Genomic DNA, 26,625 nt, shown 5'->3' with positions numbered 1-26,625 from the left:
TGCGTCTAGCGCCTTCTGCAGCTCCGCCATGATGTCATCACATAAGGTAAGGGGAAGAAGGCGTAGAGGTTGAATGACACGGGACACAGCCGGGTCGATGAGCAGCTGATGGTTGAAAGCAGTGATGTGGCCCAACCCGGTGAAGAGAAACGGCTGGCCGGTATGGTGGAGCCTGTATTGTCTGTAATAGAGAAGCCCAGAGCGCAGAAGAGGTCAAAGCCCAGGTGGTTAGCAACATGTTGAGATACTTGGAAGGTGAATGCAAAGGGGGCTCTGGAGCCATAGTGCACAGAGAAGGGGGCAGTGCCCACCATACACATTATAGTATGTCTATAGCCGCACAGCTCTTCTGCTCCTGCTTTAGACTGTTAGAGAAAGAGTAATCTGACTCCCGATTCATTTAGAGGTGACTTGGAGGCAGCATCAACGGCAGGCACACACCGCCCAGCTCAACAGAACACCTCTTGAACGGCAGGAGCCTATCGAGTGGATGGTGGTGGAGTTTGGCACTTAGGACGGGCTGTGTCAGGAATTAGCAGAGACGGGGGCATTTTACCACAGCACTAGCATCTCTGTTCTGTGACTGTATGATTGAAGATTTGCCTACAAGCTAATGACTGGCTACCCAACACCACGAACCGACCCAGCTACTTTCCATCACTTGACGCTTACCAGATTGCCCTCGCGACAGATGTTCAGGCTTTCCCGACTGTCGCCATTTTGCATGATTCAGTTTACATAACGCTGGCTTGAGTGACTGCCCCTGCCAACACCTCCCCACTTTTAACTATGGCAGTGTTTTGCAACCCTTTTTGAGCCAAGGCACATGTTTTTCATTAAAAATGAAACTCAGCAGCTGATATTGACAGTAAAAAGTTGTTCTCGCACTTGTTGGATATGACTTTAAACCATAACAGACCATGCATCAATATAGCTCTTGTCTCAAAGTAGGTGTGCTGTCATGACCTGTCACATCACGCCGTGACTTATTTGGAGTTTTTTGCTGTTTTCCTGTGTGTAGTGTTTTAGTTCCTGTCTTGCGCTCCTACAATATTTTGGTGGGTTTTCCTGTTTTGTTGGTGTTTTCCCGTAGCAGTTTCATGTCTTCCTTTGAGCGCTATTCCCCGCACCTTTTTTGTTTTGGCAATCAAGACTATTTAAGTTGTGCGGACATTGTTGATTGTCATGTCATGTTCGGATGTACTTTGTGAACGCTGTATCTGCTCCACACGCTGTAAGTCTTTGCTGTCGTCCAGCATTCTGTTTTTGTTTACTTTGCAGCCAGTTCAGTTTTAGTTTTGTTTTGCATAGCCTTCCCTAAGCTTCAATACCTTTGCTTAGAGGCACTCAGCTTTTGTTTATTTTTGGCTTAAGCATTAAACACCTTTGTGGATGTTGCCCTCTAGTGGGTTCCTCTGACCCCCACACACTGTCACGAGAGCCCGGATCATAAAATAGTGTAAGTGTTTTGCTTTCCAGCAAAATGTCTTTTGCGTCTGTCTCTCTCTCTCTCTGGCTCCCACTCCAGCTCCAACCACTTGTCTCATACCGGTTGCTGCTAATAAAGGCGACAGGTGATTAGATAACAAGGCCCACCTGGGCCATCTACTCACCTGTCGATGTCTTCGAGGCCAGTCCTGGCACACCCCGTTCTGCGGCAGGCCCGCAGGCCACGCCCCCCACCACAACCTTTTTACCTGCCTCCCGCTGTTGTCTGCATATTGGGATCACGACAAACCATCTACAAAGCAATTAGCTACCTGCTGCCACCTACTGATATGGAAGACTATTACACGGTTACTCTGCCAAGCTCTAGACAGCACCGACACTCAACACGGCACATTATTTGCGGATAATAATTACTGGTTTGTAAACATTTTTTTTAACCCAATTAGGGGAATCTACTTAATCTACCACGACACACCAGACTGTATCTCACTAGTGTGCCGCAGCACAGTGGTTGAAAAACACTTAACTATGGTACCGGCCCACCGGCGAGGTGGGACAGAGCCAAGGTCTAACTGGGAAAATTCCACCTTGGACGTCAGCTACCTCAAAAATCGTATTATTGTACCCTTTAAAAGCAATAGTGTTCTTGTTGTTGGTCCCTAAAGAATCGCTCTATAAAGTTGAATGTGTTGACTCCACAATGACTCGTGCATTTTTTCCTGAAATAGCTGAGTGGTGTTATGTTGTTAGTCACGTTTCCTTCATCTGTGATTTTGCTCGTTCCTTGCAATCCCCTCTGCTTCTTAGATAAAGACACAGTCAGCAAGGAGGCCTTTGGGACTTTGTGGGAAAATCAAGCCTCATCTTTCATTTTCAAATCCTGGCCATGTTCCCTCTTTTCTCTCTTTTTCCTTGCAGCCACATTCCCTTAGTTTTTTTTTCTCCTCACACCAACTATCTTCCAGGGATTATCGATTTTGCGTAGGCTGTGATGGAGTCTGGCGAGGTATAATGTGGGCCCGAAGGTGTCTTCTCAATGGAGAGCATCATGACTTATGGACTAACTATACGCTATCCAACATCACACACACACACACACACACACACACACACACACACACACACACACACACAATGCAAACTGCTCCTGTGTGGAGACAAAGGATGTGCACATTGATCACATTGCTGAAATAGCATCGTGTCACTGGAGAAATAACCCCAAGGTGTCATTTCATCATTTGTTCTTTTGTTTTTTTTTTTGTTTTGTTTTGGATAGTCATTTTAAAGTTTTAAGATGCCGGGCATCGTCTAAATTGGTCACACTCGGAAAAAAATGAAAATATAAATAATATGTTCCATATTTCCTTTCTTCTTTTTCGAATAAAGGTTGCAAAAGCAGCCACGTACAAACAAGCCGTGCACAAAATGTTAACCCTTGACACTCTCTGTGAAGTCCAGGGGCCGTACTTATCAAGCTTCTTAGAATTACTCCTAAGAAGTCTGCTAAGAGTTGACTTAAGAGTAAATAAATTCTTCGCTGAAAGCTGCACTTAAAAGTTAGTTATCAAGCGTCTTACTCAGACTTTCAGCGAAGTGTAGGACTGAATCTTAAGTGTCACACTCAGAGCTGAATTACGACATTACTATGTGCCGTAAACGGAATTTTAGGTGACGTAATTTCTGTGTCCATAGAAATGACCAATCACGGAAGGGAATCCGTTGTCTAAGAATAAAGAAATATCTTGGAAATATTTAAGTGGACAATGGGAGTGTATATTTTGACAATAAACTACAAAATAATACAAAACAAACTAGTCCCCGTCGGCACTCACGCTACCGCTCCCTCTCTTCTATCGCCCACACACTCACTGACGTCACTCACCTCACGGCCACACACATACGCTACTGTCATAACATTTTCTTTCCAATTCATTAATTAGGCAACTAATTTGAAACTGGTGTGGGTGGCTCTATATATACTAGCCCACTGCAGACACATGCAGAAATCAACAAGGAATCGAAAAGTATTAAATCTGTGACAAAAATAATATCCGCTCTGTCTAAAACGATACCGTTTGATCAGCTGCTCGTCATCAAAAAAAACGAAAAACATTGTTCCGTTCCCTGAACGTTCGCGCACGTCTCTCTCGCCTCAGTGCCATCCCCTGCTGGCAACTCCTAACCACTTAAGACACCTCTGAAGGTCTCTTAAATATCGTGGAGAGTAGGAGTGATTCTTAGACTTAAGAAAGTTGATAAAAACCTTTTATTCTTAAGTTTGAGAGTTGGACTAAATTTCGCAAATTCTCAGGACTTAAGTGTAAAATGGCACTCTAAGAAGCTTGATAAGTACGGCCCCAGATTTTTTTTCTGCAGCTTTTGCAATATTAAACTAGAGAGACCACTGAACGTGAGGTTCCGCTTTGAACTGCAATTTAAAATTTCATATCTGAAAAAATGATTCATATTAATCAAAGAATATTGATGTATTCTTTCTGGCATACTAATAGATAACTGTAATGTTTGTTTTTTTTTTCATTATTTTTATGATATTTTTTCTGTTTGTGGTGTACAAATTACGGAAGAAACTGGATGACGCATACAATAATATTGTGTTCGCTTTAATGTCAATCCAATCATTCAGTAAATAAATAAAGGGTTAAATTGTGTTAAATGTGGAATAATTTGGCGTGTACTCACTAATCTTACTACAATTATTTTTTTGTATTAACTTTATGCATATAACCATACTATCGATTGAAAATAGTCCTTCATTTTCCAATCTGACTTATTATTTTCCTCTGGCTCTCAACTGGGAGCCCACCGGCACTCATCGAGGGCGGACGCTCCCCTTCCCTCTCCCTTATCTCTCCTGCTTGCTTCTTTGTCTTGTCTTAACTTTCTTGTTGCCTCTTTTAGCACTGCTCTCCAAATCTAAACATTGGAACTATTTAACTGGCCTCAATGAAATTGACAAGATGTTGGGTTTGGGGGAACCTGCTCGTCGTGACGGAGCGGTTGTTGCTGGACACACCACGGACTCTTGGGAGAAGAAGGAGTGCCGCGTGCCTGGCGACACTTCCAGTCGTAGACGTGAAGATATCCACCTATTGGGAATTCTGACAACAGGACATCTGCTGATTGGAGTAAGCTTTGCTCTGGTTTGGCGACAAATTGGAAGTTGCTGGCAGTCTTCAAAGTACCCCAAAGCTGCCACAAATTATTGGAGGATGCGGGAAGAACTGTGGACACTCTTAGTGATTTGGATAACATCGGACTGTCTGCCCTGCAGGATGAATTTGAGGACCAGTCATAGACAATTTAGAGTGAAAAGCTAATTTCATTTTCACTCGCATACAAAACATTCTAACTTGGATTGTTTCCCTGGCTTAAAGACCTTCCCGAAAGACAGTGTGGCAAGGACACAACAAACTCCCTTCTTGTCTCTCATGGACACACACCTGTTGTTGTTGACTTTGGACTGACTGGCAAGAACACCAAGGCCGCGGAACAGAGACACGTGGCAGGCTTACACACACACATGCATCCACAAAAATATACGCCACACACATATACCCCACCCACCTTCCAACGCCCTTGACGCAAATCCCCTAGGGGGGATGGACGGATGGGCAGCGCCTGAAGAGCTGCAGCCTGCCACTGTAGCGCCCACTCCCTCCCCTCTGTTGCAAGTCTCAAGATGTATGTTGTAATATGTATATGTGCTTGCTATAGAGTTTTTTTCCTACTCCAGACTGGGCCCCCTTAGGAGCCTAGTCTAGATTGTATTTTTTTTTACTCATCCTCCCACAGTGTTTACCTTTTTCCCATCTTTTACGGGGCGCCTTGTGGCGACACATCAGCGTTCCTGTTCTGTAACCCTGTACACTGTTTGTTTGTCTAATCTTGAACGGGTTTGTGCTGAAAACAAAGTTTCGTTGTACTTGTGCAATGACAATAAAGACCTACCTACCTACCTACCTACCTACCGAAGGCTGTCCGTCATGATGGATGGGTGGGCAGAGCTGTGGGAGCTCAGACTTTGACAATCTCGGTATTGAATTGTAAATTTGATAACATCTCGGAGAAGGTGTCCACTCTGCAAGACAAAATGACAATCAATTTGAGAGCCAGAACAGACAACCATAGCCGAAACATTCCTTACTTACAATTCAACCCCCTCTGCAATGGACTTGGCTAGACCATGCTCTTAACGCCCGAGCAAGACCATTGCAGCAAAAGAAGCACTGAAAATCCCTTCCTCCCTTCTTCAGAAACACCTGGGATGTTGGCGCTGTCCGAGCGTAGCGACCTCCAAGCTTTTAATAATAATAATAATGAATTAGATTTTATATCGCGCTTTTCTATTATTAGATACTCAAAGCGCTCACAGAGAAGTGGGAACCCATCATTCATTCACACCTGGTGGTGGTAAGCTACTTTCGTAGCCACAGCTGCCCTGGGGTAGACTGACGGAAGCGAGGCTGCCAGTTTGCGCCTACGGCTCCTCCGACCACCACCTATCATTCATTCATCATTCATTCACCGGGGGCAAGGGGGAAGTGTCCTGCCCGAGGACACAACGGCAGTGATTTGGATGTCAAGAGGCGGGGAGCGAACCTGCAACCCTCAGGTTTCTGGCAAGGCCGCTCTACCCACTACGCCATACCGCCCCCTTTTAGACAGAACACAATGGACTACTACACACATACCCCCACCCAACACCTCTACATCCCGCAGTATGATGGCTTACGGAGCAGCGCCCTGGTGGCTGCAGCTTTGGACCGGATTCAACCCCCTCTCTCTGAACATGTGTGCTATTGTTGTTCAAGTTTTATTTTTCTTGGTTTCAAACTGATGCTTAGTTAGGTTGTTTTTTTTTTCCCCTCTAGCTACCTCCATGTTGACCTTTTTCCTACCCTTTTTTTACGAGGTGCCGCCACAGTGTTGACTCATCAGTCTTCATGTTCTGTCTATTCTTAGACAACATTGTACTGAAAATAAAATTCAGCTGTACTTTTTGAGTGCAACGACAACAAAGTTCCATTATTCAATGTACACGTGCCTATGCTAGGCTAGGCTAGGCTAGGCTAGGCAGCAAACACTATCTCACTGTTGTATTTGTCCAACAATAAGGTACATTAAATGTTGTCCTTTTGTTTTAAAATGGGAACTAATAATGAAGTATTGATTAGAAAACATACGTTTTTCAGGTTGTCCTCCAATAGGTTGCGCACTTTTTATTTTTTGTTATTTTTTTATTGAACAACAAACATACAGTCGTGGTCAAAAGTTGACATCCACTTGTAAAGAACATAATGTCATGGCTGTCTCGAGTTTCCAATCATCTCTACAACTCTTATTTTTTTGTGATAGAGTGATTGGAGCACATACTTGTTGGTCACAAAAAATATTCATGAAGTTTGGTTCTTTTATGAATTTATTATGGGTCTACTGAAAATGTGACCAAATCTGCTGGGTCAAAAGTATACATACAGCAATGTTAATATTTGCTTACATGTCCCTTGGCAAGTTTCACTGCAATAAGGCACTTTTGGTAGCTTCTGCTTGAATTTTTGACCACTCCTTTTGACAAAATTGGTGCAGTTCAGCTAAATGTGTTGGTTTTCCTGACATGGACTTGTTTCTTCAGCATTGTCCACACGTTTAAGTCAGGACTTTGGGAAGGCCAAAGCTGCTTCCATGAAATGCTCAGCCATTCACAAAAAAAGGATGGGGCGAGGGTCACCACTTTTTCAACAAATGCGTGAGCAAATTGTCCAACAGTTTAAGAACAACATTTCTCAACCAGCTATTGCAAGGAATTTAGGGATTTCACCATCTATGGTCCGTAATATCATCAAAAGGTTCGGAGAATCTGGAGAAATCAATGCAAGTAAGCAGCAATGTCCGTGACCTTGGATCGCTCAGGCGGTACTGCATCAAAAAGCGACATCAGTGTGTAAAGGATATCACCACATGGGCTCAGGAACACTTCAGAAACCCACTGTCAGTAACTACAGTTGGTCGCTACATCTGTAAGTGCAAGTTAAAACTCTCCTATGCAAAGCAAAGCCATTTATCAACAACACCCAGAAACACAGCTGGCTTCGCTGGGCCCGAGCTCATCTAAGATGGACTGATGCAAAGTGGAAAAGTGTTCTGTGGTCTGACGAGTCCACATTTCAAATTGTTTTTGGAAACTGTGGACGTCGTGTCCTCCGGACCAAAGAGGAAAAGAACCATCCGGATTGTTCTAGGCGCAAAGTTGAAAAGCCAGCATGTGTGATGGTATGGGGGTGTATTAGTGCCCAAGACATGGGTAACTTACACATCTGTGAAGGCACCATTAATGCTGAAAGGTACATACAGGTTTTGGAGCAACATAAGTTGCCATCCAAGCAACATTACCATGGACGCCCCTGCTTATTTCAGCAAGACAATGCCAAGCCACGTGTTACAACAGTGTGGCTTCATAGTAAAATCGTGTGGGTACTAGACTGGCCTGCCTGTAGTCCAGACCTGTCTCCCATTGAAAATGTGTGGCACATTATGAAGCCTAAAATAGCAGAAGGGAGACCCCCGGACTGTTGAACAACTTAAGCTGTACATCAAGCAAGAATGGGAAAGAATTCCACTTCAAAAATGTGTCTCCTCAGTTACCAAACGTTTACAGAGAGTTGTTAAAAGGAAAGGCCATGTAACACAGTAAAGTCAGGCATGTGCAGTACCGGCTCCTCGCAGAGTGCTGTTTCACCTTCTCGAACACCCGCTGGCACTGCTCCGTCCACTGGACCATATCTTCTTTTCTTATATAATGACATTTCTTTTTCCAAATAAATGTAAAGTTGATATCATGAACAGTTTTAACAATCTCGGTTGTAGCAGGCAGGGAACAAGCCGGGTAGATAAGTCTGGATATGCTATCCATTTTAGTCAGCAAAATTCTTCCAAATATGGGTAAGACCCGCTGAAGCCACCCGTTAGAATTGATTTGGTTTAGGCTAATGCAACAAAATTTCTGTCTTATCCGTACTGTAAAGTTCAAATTTGAATGACAATAAAAGGAAGTCTGTCTAAAGACATGGATGACAGAGTCTGGTGTGGATGAACTTGACTGGCCTGCAGTGTGTGACCTCACCAATGGGCTTTTGGAAGAATGGTGGAAAATTCCTATAAACACACTCCGCAACCTTGTGGACAGCCTTCCCAGAAGAGTTGAAGCTGTAATAGCTGCAAAAGGTGGACCCACATCATATTGAACCCTATGGGTTAGAAATGGGATGGCACTTCAAGTTCATATGTGAGTCAAGGCAGGTGGCCAAATACTTTTGGCAATATAGTGTTTGTTTTTTTTATTAAAAATTTTAAAAAAAAGAGCTAAAAACAGATATTCTATATATTTAAAGACAAAATTGTGTGTCATAGGTCAGTGGTCCCCAACCACCGTGCCGCGGCCCGGTACCGGTCCGTGGACCGATTGGTACCGGGCCGCACAAGAAATAAAAAATAAAAAAAAAATATATATATTTTTTTTTTGTTATTAAATCAACATAAAAAACACAATATATACATTAGAAATCAATATAGATCAATACAGTCTGCAGGGTTACAGTCCGTAAGCACACATGATTGTCTGTGGGACAAATTTTCAAGCGTTGACCGGTCCGCAGCTACAAAAAGGTCGGGGACCACTGTTATAGGTGACTTAGTATATTATTATCAAATATTAGTTTAAAATGTAAGCTTTTTCTCATTATATTCAAATTGTTTGCTCTTTTTTCTTAAGTTTTCACTCTTGTTGTTTTTTCCAACAGCCAACAAAACTCGGTGTTTGGACACACTTGGGACACGCCTGGTTTAGGCTAATGCAACGAAATGTCGGTCTTATCTGTACTGTAAAGTTCAAATTTGAATGCCAATAAAAGGAAGTCTGTCTAAAGACATGGATGACAGAGTCTGGTGTGGATAAACTTGACTGGCCTGCACAGAGTCCTGACCTGAACCCGATAGAACACCTTTGGGATGAATTAGAACGGAGACTTTTGGCAATATAGTGTATGTCACCTCATCATTCACTTTGATATTGTGCAATTGGACAATCATGCAAGGTGAGGACTTCACACTTGTCCCGTGTTTAAGTCGAGTCCGGAAACTTTAGAAAACGGATGAATAGTTTGTTGGGCCAAAGAGATTTGATGATGATTTTTCCAAAAAAGTGTGGAGTCGTCAGCCACTTGACTTTTCAATATCTCATTTCCCATCACTTGAATGCCTGCTATAAAAGAGTTCTTCATGAAAATAGCTAACTGTTACGTCCACCGGGGGGAAGGAGACGACACAACGACAGGAAGAGGGGGGGTCGAGGATCGAGGGAAGCCGTCCAAAATCCGGAGGGAAGTCCAATGAAGCGAGGCGCACAGCTCGATCAATGGAGATGGAAGGAATACCGCGGGGAACACAGAGGACATGTAAGACATGGGCACAGAGAGCAGGTTAACGTGATTAACGTGGACCATAGGATGAACAAATACACTACGGTACTTAAACAAGTTGAAAAACTTATTCGGGTGTTACCATTTAGTGGTCAATTGTACGGAATATGTACTGTACTGTGCAATCTACTAATAAAAGTTTCAATCCCAAAAAAAAAAGGTACGAGGAGGGAAGCCAGAGACGGGATGCTTACTACTAAGAGTGAACTACGTTCCGGCACTGGATCTTCGGGATCCGCTGTTCCTTATAGCGTCGGCCCTCATCAGATCCAGGTGCGCTGATTGTAGATTGCCCGCAGCCGTGCCTTCGCGTGGCCGCCATGCGGGAAGAGCGAGCAGGGGCGTGTCCCGCGACCACACTATTAATATCGGTGTGCAACATTTGAATTGTGGCAACACATTTGTGTCCAAATCCAAAAATGTTTCAAAGTGTGTAGAATGAATGGACGTTCAGGTCTTAAAGTTCTCAAGTGGGGATTTAAAGTGATGAATAAGAATCGCGATTTGGATATGAATCTACTTTTTTTTGTGCACCCCTAACAGAGAATACACTAAATGAAGGCCTGTGTAATTGATTAAAAGGCATTTATCGTTTTCACGCCTTCCTCCCACCCCCCTGGGACACACACACACACACACACACACACACACACACACACACACACATACACACACATACACACACACACTTTCTCCTGCAGCATCCTACTTGGCCCTAAAGGCAAACACTGTAATTGCCGAATGCTATTAGCATTGGCCCCAGAGTTAGCAAATAAATAATAGTAATGATGATGATCCCTCATCTTGTCACTGGGGCACTCCCCTGGGGGGTCTCGCTGGTGCAGATGGAGGAGGGAGGGGTCTCTCTCTCTTGGCCTAATTGGTTCGACCCTGCAGGCTTCTCTCTAGCCATTTTGCCTCGAAACTTAAACTATAGAACCTCACCCTGTGTGTGCGTGCGTGCGTGCGTGTTCTTGTATTTCTACCCTTTCTTGAGACATCAACAAGGAAAAGTAGCTTCCATTTGAGGAGGTGTGAACAAGTTAGGACATAAATCATGGTCCCAATAACATTGCATCTAATAGAGAGCCAAATATGAGAGTCCGTGAACATTGCTCCAAAGTCAGGATTTTTTGTTGATTTAATGTGCATACAAAGGTAAACACTGACAGGTGCAAAGGCAGCAATATATGATAAAACAAGATGGCAGCTAAAGAAGGACTTCCCTATTCATCCCCGAAAAAAGCCGCCAGGTGAACAGCTGATTTTACGACTTCCGGTGCTGACGTAAGACAACCCATATGTGACCATAGGATGAACAAATACACTACGGTACTAAGACTATAGTGGCCGTTAACAGTTAGCTTCTACAGCTGGGTTGCCCAAAGTGCGGCACAGGGGCCATCTGTGGTCCGTGACTCCTTTGTCATCGACCTTAAGCACGTTACAGAAAACAAAAAATGTTGATCTCTTTTGCACCCCTGGTGGTGAAATCTATCAAAACAAGGGTGGTCCCAAAAAGGAAGGATTTTTCAAATTGACTGTGTGTCGGTTTTAAAAGTGCTCCCCCTCTGGTCAACATATGAAATAACAAGTGTATGTAAGAAATTGAAATGCACCCCCTTTGGCTAAAATGTATACAAAAAAATAAAAAATGTATATGTATATAAAGACATACTGTAATAACTTTGAAGGCCTACTGAAATGAAATGTTCTTATTTAAACGGGGATATCAGATCCATTCTATGTGTCATACTTGATCATTTCGCGACATTGCCATATTTTTGCTGAAAGGATTTAGTAGAGAACATCGACGATAAAGTTCGCAACTTTTGGTCGCTGATAAAAAAGCCTTGCCTGTACCGGAAGTAGCGTGACGTCACAGGTTGTGGAGCTCCTCACATCTGTACATTTACAATCATGGCCACAAGCAGCGAGAGCGATTCGGACCGAGAAAGCGACGATTTCCCCATTAATTTGAGCAAGGGTGAAAGATTTGTGGATGAGGAAAGTGAGAGTGAAGGATTAGAGGGCAGTGGAAGCGATTCAGATAGGGAAGATGCTGTGAGAGGCGGGTGGGACCTGATATTCAGCTGGGAATGACTAACAGTAAATAAACACAAGACATATATATACTCTATTAGCCACAACACAACCAGGCTTATATTTAATATGCCACAAATTAATCCCGCATAACAAACACCTCCCCCCTCCTGTCCATATAACCCACCAATACAACTCAAACACCTGCACAACACACTCAATCCCACAGCCCAAAGTACCGTTCACCTCCGTAAAGTTCATACAGCTCATATATTTCCCCAAAGTTACGTACGTGATATGCACATAGTGGCACGCACGGACGGGCACACGATCAAATGTTTGGAAGCCAAAGCTGCGTACTCACGGTACCGCGTATCCAACTCAAAGTCCTCCTGGTTGTGTTGCTGCAGCCGGCCGCTAATACACCGCTTCCCACCTACAGCTTTCTTCTTTGCTGTCTTCATTGTTCATTAAACAAATTGCAAAAGATTCACCAACACAGATGTCCAGAATACTGTGGAATTTTGCGATGAAAACAGACGACTTAATAGCTGGCCACAATGATGTCCCAATACGTCCGCACAATCCGTGACGTTACGCTCAAACGTCATCATACCGAGACGTTTTCAGCAGAATATTTCGTGGGAAATTTAAAATTGCACTTTACTAATCTAACCCGGCCGTATTGGCATGTGTTGCAATGTTAAGATTTCATCATTGATATATAAACTATCAGACTGCGTGGTCGGTAGTAGTGGCTTTCAGTAGGCCTTTAAGTAAATAACGAAAATTAAAAACCAATTACAAACAAAAAGTTAACTAAAAGCAGTCATTCTCTCACAATGTGTCGACTTTTTTCTTATACAATTGGTAACAATTTCTCATATTCTTTCTGTTTCTGTAATATTGCAATATTTTCTCGTAAAATTATTACTTATGTAAAATTATTACCTTTCAATGCAAAATGGTGACATTTGTCATATAAAATTCTGACTTGTATCACAATATTGCCAATTTCTTTGTTGTTCTTGTAAAACAGTGACATTTTTTTTGAGTAAAGTTATGACTTTTGTCATCATTTTGCCAGGTAAAATTCCGATTATTATTATAACATAACAACATTTTAAAGTTTTCTTGTAAAATTGCGATTGTCATTGACTAAAATTCCAACTTTTATCATAATATTGCACAAATGTTCAGTTTTTCTTGTAAAATTTTGACTTGCGTCGAGTAAAATGACGACTTGTATTGTAACACTGCCAAAATTCTGAGTTTTTCTTGTGAAATTGTGACCTTTTTCTTGTGAAATTCCAACACATCTTTCACAACAAGCTTTTTTATATGTGCATAGTATGTATATATTATTAATGTTGTAAATACACATCTTTATATATCTAGAAAGGGTGGTCCTAAAGAGGGAGGCGTTTTTCTCGGAGGTCCCAAGAAGGTAAGAAATACAAGAGTGTGTGTGCGTGCGTGCGTGTGTGTTTGCGTGTGCATTTCGCCTCATTCATTCTCACGCTGCAGCTCCTCAAACTAAATGTTTGAATTACTTCAAAGAATGCTGCATGACGTCAGCAAGCGTTGTGCTTTTTCTTTGGCTTTCACGTGTGCTTTTGTAAAAGCGAAGTGAACTATGTTTATATAGCGCTTTTCTCTAATGACTCAAAGCGCTTTACATAGGTACCAAGATAGCACACAGGAGAAATGTGACGATAACCATAGAATTGGAAGGAGAGCCTGGTTATCATTCCAACTCAGCAAAGATGAGGTCGTCCTTACTGTTACGTGTTTTATTTACCTTTTTTTTTAAACAAAGAAGTTAACATCTCATATTTAGTCGTTAGGACCTTTATTGCTGTAATAGTACTTCCTGTATGGAGAGTGTATAAGCAGTGCAGACCACCTTTGGATCAGCATTTGCAATTAACGTGAGGGATTTACAATGTGGGAAACATTAGTTGAAAAATATATTGTTCCTACTTCTTGAACTATTTATTGTAATAGTAACATCATTACTCCTTAATAAATGTAATAATGACTCGAGGTAATGTCTTCACTTTTCCCTTCAACAACAACACCAAGACTACTAATCACGGCAGACTTCATGGAAGACAACAAAGACGACTTTAGGACACATGATCATCTAAAACCTTCTATGTTTTAGCCTGATTATAAGCAGGGTGAGCTACAAGTTTTAGAAGCTGAGTGAGGAGCAGATCCAGCTTTAAAAAAATACCTTGAGCAAACAATCATATTTTCCCATCTTTTATATATGTCATTATTTATAATCTATTGCAGGGTTGTCAAAGTCATTTTCATTAAGGGCCACATTGTAGTTATAGCTGCCCTCAGAGGGCCGCATGTAACAATATGAATATATGAATTTGCCTGTGCATTTGATTATTATATACACCATATTGCCAAAAATATTTGGCCACCCATCCAAAAGATGAGAATCAGGTGTCCTAATCACTTGGCCCGGCCACAGGTGTGTAAAATCAAGCACTTAGGCATGGAGACTGTTTCTACAAACATTTGTGAAAGAATGGGCCGCTTTCAGTGATTTCCAGCGTGGAACTGTCATAGGATGCCACCTCTGCAACAAATCCAGTCGTGAAATTCCCTCGCTCCTAAATATTCCAAAGTCAACTGTCGGCTTTATTATAAGAAAATGGAAGAATTTGGGAACAACAGCAACTCAGCCACCAAGTGGTAGGCCACGTAAACTGACAGAGAGGGGTCAGCAGATGCTGAAGCGCATAGTGCAAATACTTTCTGCACAGTCAGTTGCTACAGAGCTCCAAACTTTATGTGACCTTCCAATTAGCCCACGTACAGTACGCAGAGAGCTTCATGGAATGGGTTTCCATGGCCGAGCAGCTGCATCTAAGGCATACATCACCAAGTCCAGTGCAAAGCGTGGGATGCAGTGGTGTAAAGCACGTCGCCACTGGACTCTAGAGCAGTGGAGACGCCTTCTATGGAGTGATGAATCACGCTTTTCCATCTGGCAATCTGATGGACGAGTCTGGGTTTGGAGGTTGCCAGGAGAACGCTACATTTCGGACTGCATTGTGCCGAGTGTGAAATTCTGTGGAGGAGGAATTATGGTGTGGGGTTGTTTTTCAGGAGTTGGGCTTGGGCCCTTAGTTCCAGTGAAAGGAACTTTGAATGTTCCAGGATACCAAAACATTTTGGACAATTCCATGCTCCCAACCTTGTGGGAACAGTTTGGAGCGGGCCCCTTCCTCTTCCAACATGACTGCAAGCAAGGTCCAGAAAGACACGGATGACAGAGTCTGGTGTGGATGAACTTGACTGGCCTGCACAGAGTCCTGACCTGAACCCAATAGAACACCTTTGGGATGAATTAGAACGGAGACTGAGAGCCAGGCCTTCTCCACCAACATCAGTGTGTGACCTCACCAATGTGCTTCAGAAGAATGGTGGAAAATTGCTATAAACACACTCCGCAACCTTGTGGACAGCCTTCCCAGAAGAGTTGAAGCTGTAATAGCTGCAAAAGGTGGACCGGCATCATATTGAACCCTATGGGTTAGGAATGGGATGGCACTTCAAGTTCATATGTGAGTCAAGGCAAGTGGCCAAATACTTTTGGCGATATAGTGTATATATAATACAATAATAAAATAATTTAATTTTCAAACCATGCTGATGGCCACAAAAACATTTTGCCGTAGGATGAAAAATGCCACCTCGTACTTGGGACACAGCAGTTCTACAGAGAAGAAAAGCGGCTGAAAGACTTTTTAAAATAGGAAGGAAATAAGAAAGACTTTTGCAACAAAGTAACAGAGTTTTTTTTTTTTTTCCGGTAGCAAAATACAGTATGTGCATGGACCTAGTATACAAATATAAACAGACGTCAAATAGTTTTCCAAAAAATAAATAAATAATATTTCTTTTTTGAATGTCTTAATATAAACACATCCTGAAGGAAAGTAAACACAAGGACGGGAAAAAGAGTTAGCAAAGACTTGATCAATTATCTTCAAATATTTGTTATTAAGTGATTTAAATCTATGTTGGTGTCCTACAGTCTAGACAACATGTTATATTTCACCTCTAGTGACGTCACTAGCTGGCGATTCATGACGTCCGTTTGGCTTAAAACACAGCACAGCAGCGTCCTCTGGTGCTCTACAGGAGCATTGCATGCAAACCTCAATATGAAAGTATTCCTCTTCATAAACAATGAAGCAACATATTTGATTTAGATATTGTATGTAACGTTAACATCGTCTGCCTGAGTATAATTGCTGGTAAATAGTAATAATAATAATAATGGTAACAATTAAATCTAATAAAGGGAAAAACATTATTAGACACAATGTGAATAGAGGATTTCATTTCATTTCTCCATTAAAAGTGAAGTACATGAATTGTGTCAGTAAATTGCCAAATATTACTCTACGACTTTATTCTCCTCACATTATATCGGTTTCTCATTCCATTTATTGTTTAAAATATAGTTTGGTCCTTTACAAATAATGTTGATTAAAAATATTTGGTAACACTTTAGTTTGGGGAACATATTCACCATTAATTAGTTGCTTATTAAAGTAACAAAGACTTAATTTAGAGTTATTTGGACACTAGGGGAACATATAAGTGTTAGGGTAAGGGTTACTAATAAGCAATAATTCTGAGGTTATTGAGGGAAGACTCTTAGTTAATGGCTTACTGGTTGTATAATAAGGCCATGCAGAATAAGGCATTAATAAATACTTAATAATGACTAATTAAGAGCCAATATGTTACTAATTTGCATGTTAATAAGCAACTAATTAATGATGAATATGTGTTCCCAAATATATTTCTCATGTTCTTGTAAAAGAAAGAAAATAATAAATAAAAAAGTAGTTTTTTGTAAAGTTAGATGTTTTTTTCATACTAGGATTTTATCATCACATTTACAAGTATCTGTATTAATTAATCATTTCTCCCCGTGGCGCCTGTCAGTTGAAAGTATATTAAACGGACCTATGACGTCCTGCGAATGACGCTCTTCTCACTTGGTTCTGAGTGAGCCAGTTTGACAGGAGAGGTCCATACTTTCCTCCTCACAAGCCATCATTTGGAAATGTATGCAGGCTGACCCCACATTGTTATGGGAGACGCACTGCATCTTGTCAGTAAGATAGGAGTTAAACCAAGACCAGGCTAAGTCTGACAAGCCAATACGTGTTTTGATACGTTCTAATAGAATGTTATGATCGACGGTATTGAAAGCATCGCTAAGATCAAGAAGCAGCAACATGGATGACGCATCAGCATCCATCATTAGGCAAACGCGGCAGGGGATCTCGGAGCTGCAGTGGTCCCCAGAGGCGTGATGCGCAGGCCCACAAAGTGTGGGTTAGTCTGTGAAGACAAAAGGCTAGGGGAGCACACCCTGAGAGAAAAGCAAGTGCTGGTAGGCGCATCATAGGCGGTCCTCCGACAGACCGGAGCTCCGGCAGCTGTGAGGAGGTGCCGGTCGTCCTGGGTTTTTCCTTGCCACCGGATACAGCTCCCCACAGCGAAGAAGTGACGTTGGAGTCTGCACGTCTCCCTCGTCGAAAAAGACCTCAACGGCGGAGTGGGCGGATGCTGGTTGCATAGAAGCTCCACAACGGTCACAAAGGCGGAAGAAGGCTGCAGCAAAGATGGGTCCCCCAATTGCCTTGGTCTCCATGCCATTGGACCCTGGCCTTCTCTTTGCCAAGGACAGTGTGGTGGCTGTCTGTGCACCAGTCTCTCCACTTTAAAAGATTCCACGCACAGGCGTTCTCCTGAAGGCAATCCCACCAACAGGAGGACAATCATGCTCGTTTCGAGTGATCGCCGACGACATCCATCGTTAGCAATAGATCATTAAATAAATGGGTTATACTCGAATAGCGCTTTTCTACCTTCAAGGTACTCAAAGCGCTTTGACACTATTTCCACATTCACACACACATTCACACACTGATGGCGGGAGCTGCCATGCAAGGCCCTAACCAGCACCCATCAGGAGCAAGGGTGAAGTGTCTTGCTCAAGGACACAACGGACGTGACGAGGTTGGTAGAAAGTGGGGATTGAACCAGGAACCCTCAGGTTGCTGGCACGGCCACTCTCCCAACCGCGCCACGCTGTCCCCATTAGTCATTTTTGCGAGGGCTGTCTCCGTAGAGGGATTTGCCCTGAAACCGGACTGAAAGGGTTTACAGAGATTGTTCGACGCTAAGTCTTCATTTAGCTGCTGTGCAACAATTATTTTAGGATTTTCGAGATAAAGGGAAGGTGTGACACCGGCCGGTAATTTACCATGAGGTCAGGATCGAGGTTAGGTCCTTTGAGCAGAGGATGAATAACGACTGTTTTGAAGGAACGGTGCCAGGGGAAAGTGCTAAGTTAATAATATTTAACATATTAATAAATAAATAAATATTAAATACTAAAATGGGGCCCCACAAAGCCTGCTTTTATGCAGTTGCCCTCCCCGGTAAAGGCAAATATGTTATGAATCCGTCTCCATCGGTCCATCTGGTTTTTGACAGGGTCAGGAGGTTCCAACATGACAGCACGGCAGTGTGTCCTCCATGGCGTCTCTCAGTTTATTGGAGAGCTGAAGTTGTTTCCCCCGAGAGGAAGTGATCCGTGTCCACAGGGGTCACGCCTGAGCTTTCCTCTGAAACTCATCATGTGGACACAAACATGTCCGCCCGGCCAAAGAGACGCGACACAGAAGCCACAATTAAGGTTAAAGAAGGAGGAACGTCTCTTTGGACGGCACAGAAACCTTTCACTTATTCCTCAAACAATAACTTCCTGTTGAGCATTTGAAATACTGTATGTCCTGAAATATCTCCTACTGTACTGATCATGCTCCTGCTTGATATGACTAATCATCACATTCCTATGAGAGCTGCCACGGAAAAAAGAAAGTATCAAGTTTTGGTGAATAAGAAAGGTCCCGGGGACCCAAAAAGAGCTTGGTCGTTAAATTGTAAAAAATAAGTCATTTATTAATATTTATTTTTACTCTTAACACTTAAATACACTATAACACCAAAAGTGTTTGGCCACCCATCCAAATGATCAGAATCAGGTGTCCTAATCACTTGGCCCGGCCACAGGTGTATAAAATCAAGCACTTAGGCATGGAGACTGTTTCTACAAACATTTGTGAAAGAATGGGCCGCTCTCAGTGATTTCCAGCGTGGAACTGTCATAGGATGCCACCTGTGCTACAAATCCAGTCGTGAAATTCCCTCGCTCCTAAATATTCCAAAGTCAACGGCTTTGTTATAAGAAAAGTGAAGAGTTTGGGAACAACAGCAACTCAGCCACCAAGTGGTAGGCCACGTAAACTGACAGAGAGGGGTCAGTGGATGCTGAAGCGCATAGTGCAAAGACTTTCTGCACAGTCAGTTGCTACAGAGCTCCAAACTTCATGTGACCTTCCAATTAGCCCACATACAGTACGCAGAGAGCTTCATGGAATGGGTTTCCATGGCCGATCAGCCTAATCTAAGCCATACATCAGCAAGTCCAATGCAAAGCGTGGGATGCAGTGGTGTAAAGCACGTCGCCACTGGACTCTAGAGCAGTGGAGACACCTTCTCTGGTGTGATGAATCACGCTTTTCCATCTGGCAATCTGATGGACCAGTCTGGGTTTGGAGGTTGCCAGAAGAACGCTACATTTCGGACTGTAATGTGCCGAGTGTGAAATTTGGTGGATGAGGAATTATGGTGTGGGGTTGTTCTTCAAGAGTTGGGCTTGGTCCCTTAGTTCCAGTGAAATGAACTTTGAATGCTCCAGGATACCAAAACATTTTGGACAATTCCATGCGCCCAACCTTGTGGGAACAGTTTGGAGTGGGCCCCTTCCTCCTCCTATGCAACCTACTAATAAAAGTCTCAATCAATCAAAAAAAAAACAACCTCTTCCAACATGACTGTGCACCAGTGCACAAAGCAAAGGTCCATAAAAACATGGATGACAGAGTCTGGTGTGGTCGAACTGGACTGGCCTGCACAGAGTCCTGACCTGAACCCGATAGAACACCTTTGGGATGAATTAGAATGGAGACTGAGAGCCAGACCTTCTCAACCAACATCAGTGTGTGACCTCACCAATGCGCTTTTGGAAGAATGGTGGAAAATTCCTATAAACACACTCCACAACCTTGTGGACAGCCTTCTCAGAAGAGTTGAAGGTGTAATAGCTGCAAAAGGTGGACCGGCATCATATTGAACCCTATGGGTTAGGAATGGGATGGCACTTCAAGTTCATATATGAGCCAAGGCAGGTGGCCAAATACTTTTTGCAATATAGTGTATCTATATATCAACTTCAGGTCCAAGTTGTTTTATTTATTAATATTTGTTATGTTTTGGGCCGTTTCTTTTCAAAGCAAGCCGTTTTTTTAATGGCAAAAACGGAAAATTGAATATTTGATGTGAAGTAATTGGAGCCTTAAATATGTAAATAATTCATGACAATTGCTTTTGATTTGGAACAATGACAGTTTAAAAAAAAAATCAGACTAAAGGTGTTAAAAATAAGTCACATATCAACATACAGTATGTAGGATTTTTACTTCCAACGGTTACACTGCTAAATCAACTTCAGATCGATTATAAGTTGTCATTATTTTTAAAGCAATGACAGTTTAAACCAAAATATGCAAAAAACTGCCTGTGGCAGCTTTGTGTTGTCAGTGTCATTATTGCAACATTTTCTTGTTACATTTCACCGGTTTGCTCTTTTATTTCACTTTTGATGTATTTTTTTATCTAGTATTTTTTAAATGAACGTTGAAGAATTAGCTGGGGGCCACAGAGCACACCTGGCCTAAATAGTTCCCTTCTTATATATATTATATGCAATTGATAACATGTAAAATTGTTGATGCTTTATCAGTATCATGCTGTATGATGCTTCAAACCCTGCTTCGCACTACATTTTACATTTTCAAATTTGTATTTCTATTTTTTAAATTAGTTTTACCCTTTAAAATCGTTTTTAATCATATTTATTTTTATATTGTTTTTATATTTATTTATTTTGTTTTTTTATACAGTCCATTGGATAGAATTTGAATCTTGTTTTTAATATTTTTGTGCAGCATTTTGGAAACATTTTTGTTGTTTAAATGTGCTATATAAGTAGAGTGGATTGGATACAAAACATTGTACCTATTAATCCTAACTCACTTATTTTTATTCATTAAAAAAACAGCACACTTTGTTTTATATCTATTTTTGTTTTGTAGGTTTCATATATTGTGTTGCTGATCAATTTGAATTTTTTTTTTGTTCATTGAGTTTATTGGATTTTATTTTCAGGATCAAATTGGTCAAGTGGATCAAAATTGCTAAATTTTTTTAAAGTCAGGAAAATTGATGCACTTTAACTATTTCCTGTTACAAACTAAAAGAACTATGTTAATAAGGTTATTCTTTGTTGTAAGATGATCTGTATTTTTCTTTTCTTGTTTTCTTCCATGTTAATATGGATACACTGTTATGCAGAGGTGTACTTTTAACAATTTTACAGACAAATAATACTATTTATAGTCACAGCGGATAGTGGGGGCGCAGAATGTTTTCGTTTTCCTGGCGGGAGGTGTGACAGAAAATAACTGGGAAGCACTGACTGTATTATTATATCCTTGTAGATGATTATTGTATGAACAGTAGCAGGTGGGCGGGGCCAAAGTGCTTATATCTCCTGCAGTAAGTTGGCGGGAAAGAAGCCCAGCTTGCGTCCTGTGCTGACTTTCAAGTAGATACTGACCTCCTCACCTTTCTTTACCACAATCTGCACAGAAGACACACACACACACACACACACACACACACACGCACACACACACACACATTCTTGTATTTGTTACCTTCTTGAGACCTCCAAAAAATGCCTACCTCTTTAGGACCACCCTTTCTACATATATAAAGATTTGTATTTACAACACGAATAATATATACATACTATGCAAATATAAAAAAGCTTGTTGTGAAAAATGAGTTGGAATTTCACAAGAAAAACTTAGAATGTTGGCAGTATTATAATAAAAGTCGGCATTTTACTCAACGCAAGTCAAAATTTTGCAAGAAAAGTGTAACATTTTGGCAATATTATGAAAAGAGTCATAATTTTACTCGACAAAACTCACAATTTTATAAGAAAACGTAACATTTTTGTCAATATTACAATAATCGGAATTTCACTTGGCAAAATTGTGAAAAAAGTCATCATTTCACTCAACAAATGTCGCTATTTTACTAGAACAAAAAAAAATGGCAATATTGTGATAAGTCAGAATTGTATAAGACATGTCACCATTTTGCATTAAAAAGTAATAATTTTACATCAAAAAGTAACAAATTTACGAGACAACATTGCAATATTACAGAAACAGAAATAATGTGAGAAATCGTTTCCAATTTTAGAAGAAAAAAGTCGACACATTGTAAGAAAAAGACTGCTTTTAGTTCTTTTTTTTTGTAATTGGTTTTTAGTCATTATTTACTTCAAGTTATTACAGTATGTCTCTATATACATATTTATTTTATTTGTTTTATTAATTTGGGCCATAGGGGGCGCATTTCAATTTCTTACACACACTTGTTATTTCAAATGTTGACCAGAGGGGGAGCACTTTTAACAGCGACACACAGTCAATTTGAAAAATCCCTCCTTTTTGGGACCACCCGCATTTTGATAGATTTCACCAGCAGGGGTGCAAATGAGACATTCTCTATTAGATGCAATGTTATTGGGACCATGATTTATGTCATCACATGTTCACACCTCCTCATATGGAAGCTACTTTTCCTTCTCGATGTCTCAAGAAGGGTAGAAATACAAGAACACACGCGCACACACACACACACACACACACACACACACACACACACACACACACACACACACACACACACACACACACACACACACGCGGCATAAGAACAATAAAGTTATATGCTGTACATATTACATATTTAGTGACTGACAAGAAATGTTCTTGGTCATCTGACCTTGTCTCCTGCTCGCCGCTCTTCTTTTAGTGTAGCTAAGACACATCAAATTAAAATGAAAAAAGAAAATTAGAATAATGCAAAAAAAATTATACTTAAATAAAATTATGAATATTTTTGAACATTTTCTCAGTTTAACAACAATACAATATAATTAAATGTGTTAACATTTTAAAAAAGAATAGGTAACTATTAAAAGCCTTGCTGCTAGGGGTGTGCATCTTTTTCGATGCGACTTGGAGGTGGGAGGGGCCTATCCGATCTACCATCTGGCAACCTTCATGCTTGTGGATTGTCTTGTGGGGAAAATGGTATTCACCGATGACGCAGTTGTTGTTAAGACATACGTATGCAGGAAGTTCACCATTGTTATACATAACACCGCAGCCATGGCACTTTCGTAGTTGATGTTAACCTCTCCTACTTTGGCATTCAGGTCTCCATTGATCAAGAGCATGTCATGACGAGGGACTTTGGATATGACTTGGCTTAGATGTTCATAACCTTCACCTTGTCATGCGCTTCATTTGTTGGCACGACTGATGGTGAGCTTGCAGTGTTTTGAATTGAAGCTGGCTCTTATCATTCTGTCACTGATAGGCTCCCAATCAAGCAAGGTGGTAACTTGCTCCTTGGCAAAGACGCCATGGATGTGATTCTTCTTGTGTCCGGAGTACAGGGCGGTTGAGCCATCGTTCATCATTTGGCGTCCAGATCCAATCAATGACTCCTTGAGTGTCCTCTCTAGCTCCCTCCAGGAGGCTTTCACTATGGATAGTCATTCTCAAGTATACTCTTGGTGCTGCGGATGTTTGGGTTTTTGACGTTTTTCGTAGCAGAGTATTTTTTTCCTAGGGTGGGTGTTACGTACGGCGGGGGAAGGAGACGACACCAAAGCAAGAATCAGTTCAATAGGTTTTTTGAACCTCTTGATGAGTGTATGGGAGGTGTATGCTACTCTATGTGTTTGGTGCAAAATGATGTGTAGAATTAACAATGTAAATGTTACCAGAGTTTGTTGTATGTGCGTGTTGGATGAATCTTGCGTCAGACCAGAGGGGCAAAGCAAGAAGGCAGTCCGTGGGCAAGCAAGCGGTCGGGAGCTGGAGAGAAGCAATGAGGTCCGTGTCCAAGCAGGGGTCGAGGATCGAGGGAGGCAGTCCAAAATCCAGAGAGGAGCCGAGGCACACAGCTCAATCACGAGGAACAGGAAAAGCACTGCGGGGAACACAAAGGACATAAGACGCGGGAACTGGGAAGTCACAGAGAGAGCAAGTACGCAGGAGGGAAGCCAGAGATGGGATGCTTACTACGAGGAGTGAACTACATTCCGGCACTGGATCTTCGGGTCCGCTGGTCTTTATACTGTCTGTCCTCATTAGCACCAGGTGCGTTGATTACAGATTGCCTGCAGCCCTGCCGGCACGTGGCCGCGATGCGGCCAGAGCGAGCAGGGGCGTGTCCCGACGCGCTTCCAGCAGAGGAATGAGGGATTGCACATGTGCTGTGACAGTGGGAGTGTTAACCCCCACACCCAAACCCCCAACCAGGAGGACCAGGTGCTGACTGAAATAGGAGTAGCAGGCTGACCGACTGCTTGGCAATATTGCACAATATACAATAGAAGCTTGTTAAGACATAATTTGTGCAGCAAGGTGAGTACATACATACAACACCAAATGTACAGATGAACAAAAGCCTTCATCCATGTAGAAATGTCACAGTACGGCAAAAATTATTTTGACAATCAAAGCATGATTGTAATAATCCACAAACTATCATGATGTCATACAAAAAATCATGATGTCATAAACTATGGCAATGTCATACAAAGGATCATGATGTCATACAAAGGATCATGATGATGTCATACGTACGATCATGATGATGTCATAAACTATGATGATGTCATACAAACAATCATGATGTCATACAAACTATCATGATGTCAAACAAAGAATCATGATGATGTCATAACTATGGTAATGTCATACAAAGAATCATGATGATGTCATAAACTATGATGTCATACAAAGAATCATGATGTCATACACACGATCATGATGTCATAAACTATGATGTCATACAAATGACCATGATGATGTCATACAAAGAATCATGCTGATGTCATAAACTATGGTAATGCCATACAAAGAATCATGATGTCATAAACTATGGTAATGTCATACAAATAATCATGATGATGTCATAAACTATGATGTCATACAAAGGATCATGATGGTGTCATAAACTATGGTAATGTCATACAAAGAATCATGATGTCATAAACTATGATGTCAAAGGATAATGATGATGTCATATACACGACCATGATGATGTCATAAACTATGATGATGTCATGCAAACGATCATGCGTGCGCAGATGTCGCAGAACTTTGCTTTCTTGCAGTAATGATCTTTGAACTTGTGAGGTCGCTGGTTGAACACTTTGAGAGAATCTGGCTCATTTCTCTGCCCTCCTTTTTGCACCTCCTTCTCATAGATGGAACACACCTGCAGGACATCAGCCAGGAGGACACAACAGTATCCAAAGCTCTAATAATTGATGAAATGCCTGCAACATGATATTCATTTATAATTCCATAATTGCATTGACTTTACATGTCAAATATCTTTCAAACAATTAAGCTTCCTCCATGTGCGTTTTAGCAGTGCACCTACATTACATGTATATTTTGTTTTTTGAAATGGTGTTAGTGGCGCTATATAGTATTATTATTATCAATAGTGTCATTACTATTATTACTTTTGTTTTCTATTGAAGTGTAAAAATGTTCAATATTGTGTTATTACTTTCCACTTGAATGATCAGTTATTTATATAAATACTGGTATCATATTAGTATATGTATCATATTAGTATACCGGTATGTTGTACTGTTGTTTGCCTGCTTACTGGAGAATGCACTATCAATGTTAGCCACTTGGTGGCAGCAGAGCATTTGTAATACTTTAGTCAGGTTCCAACTTTGACCACAAGGTTGAACAGTGGCGCTGTCCAGGGACTGTTTGGCCTTTACAGCATCATTCAGCACACTTTCTGTGTCACGTGTTGACTTCATGACTTCATTCAAGATGTTATCTGCCATCAAAATGTGGAAATGGAATTAAATTAAATGTTTACTGACCATGTTTGATGTAGGTTTGACAGGAAAGAGAACAGAGGCAGAAATAAAACCTCTTTCTAACCACTCTGCTGCTGTAGTTGTCCTTCTCTGTCTTGTCCCCACAATTTAGATTCCTCCCCCCTCTTTCTTCTTTCTATCCCCTCCTGTTTCGGTTGCACCAAACATTTAATAAAATGAAATACAAAATAATGCAACACTTTTGTAAATTAAATATGTACAGCGATACAGGTATCTACTGTACATCAATGATATTTGCCCATGTGGTTGGTTGGTAGATAGATAGATAGAAATTCGCCGCCATTGGCCAAAATTAATTTTAAAAATAAAAATAAATATGTATATAGCGACATACTGTAATAACTTGAAGTAAATAATGAAGATTAAAAACCAATTACAAACAAACAAAAATAACTGAAAGCAGTCTTTGTCACAATGTGTCGACTTTTTTTC

This window comes from Entelurus aequoreus, linkage group LG26 (assembly GCF_033978785.1).
Source record: "Entelurus aequoreus isolate RoL-2023_Sb linkage group LG26, RoL_Eaeq_v1.1, whole genome shotgun sequence".
Taxonomy (NCBI): domain Eukaryota; kingdom Metazoa; phylum Chordata; class Actinopteri; order Syngnathiformes; family Syngnathidae; genus Entelurus; species Entelurus aequoreus.
This window is presented reverse-complemented; position numbering follows the sequence as displayed.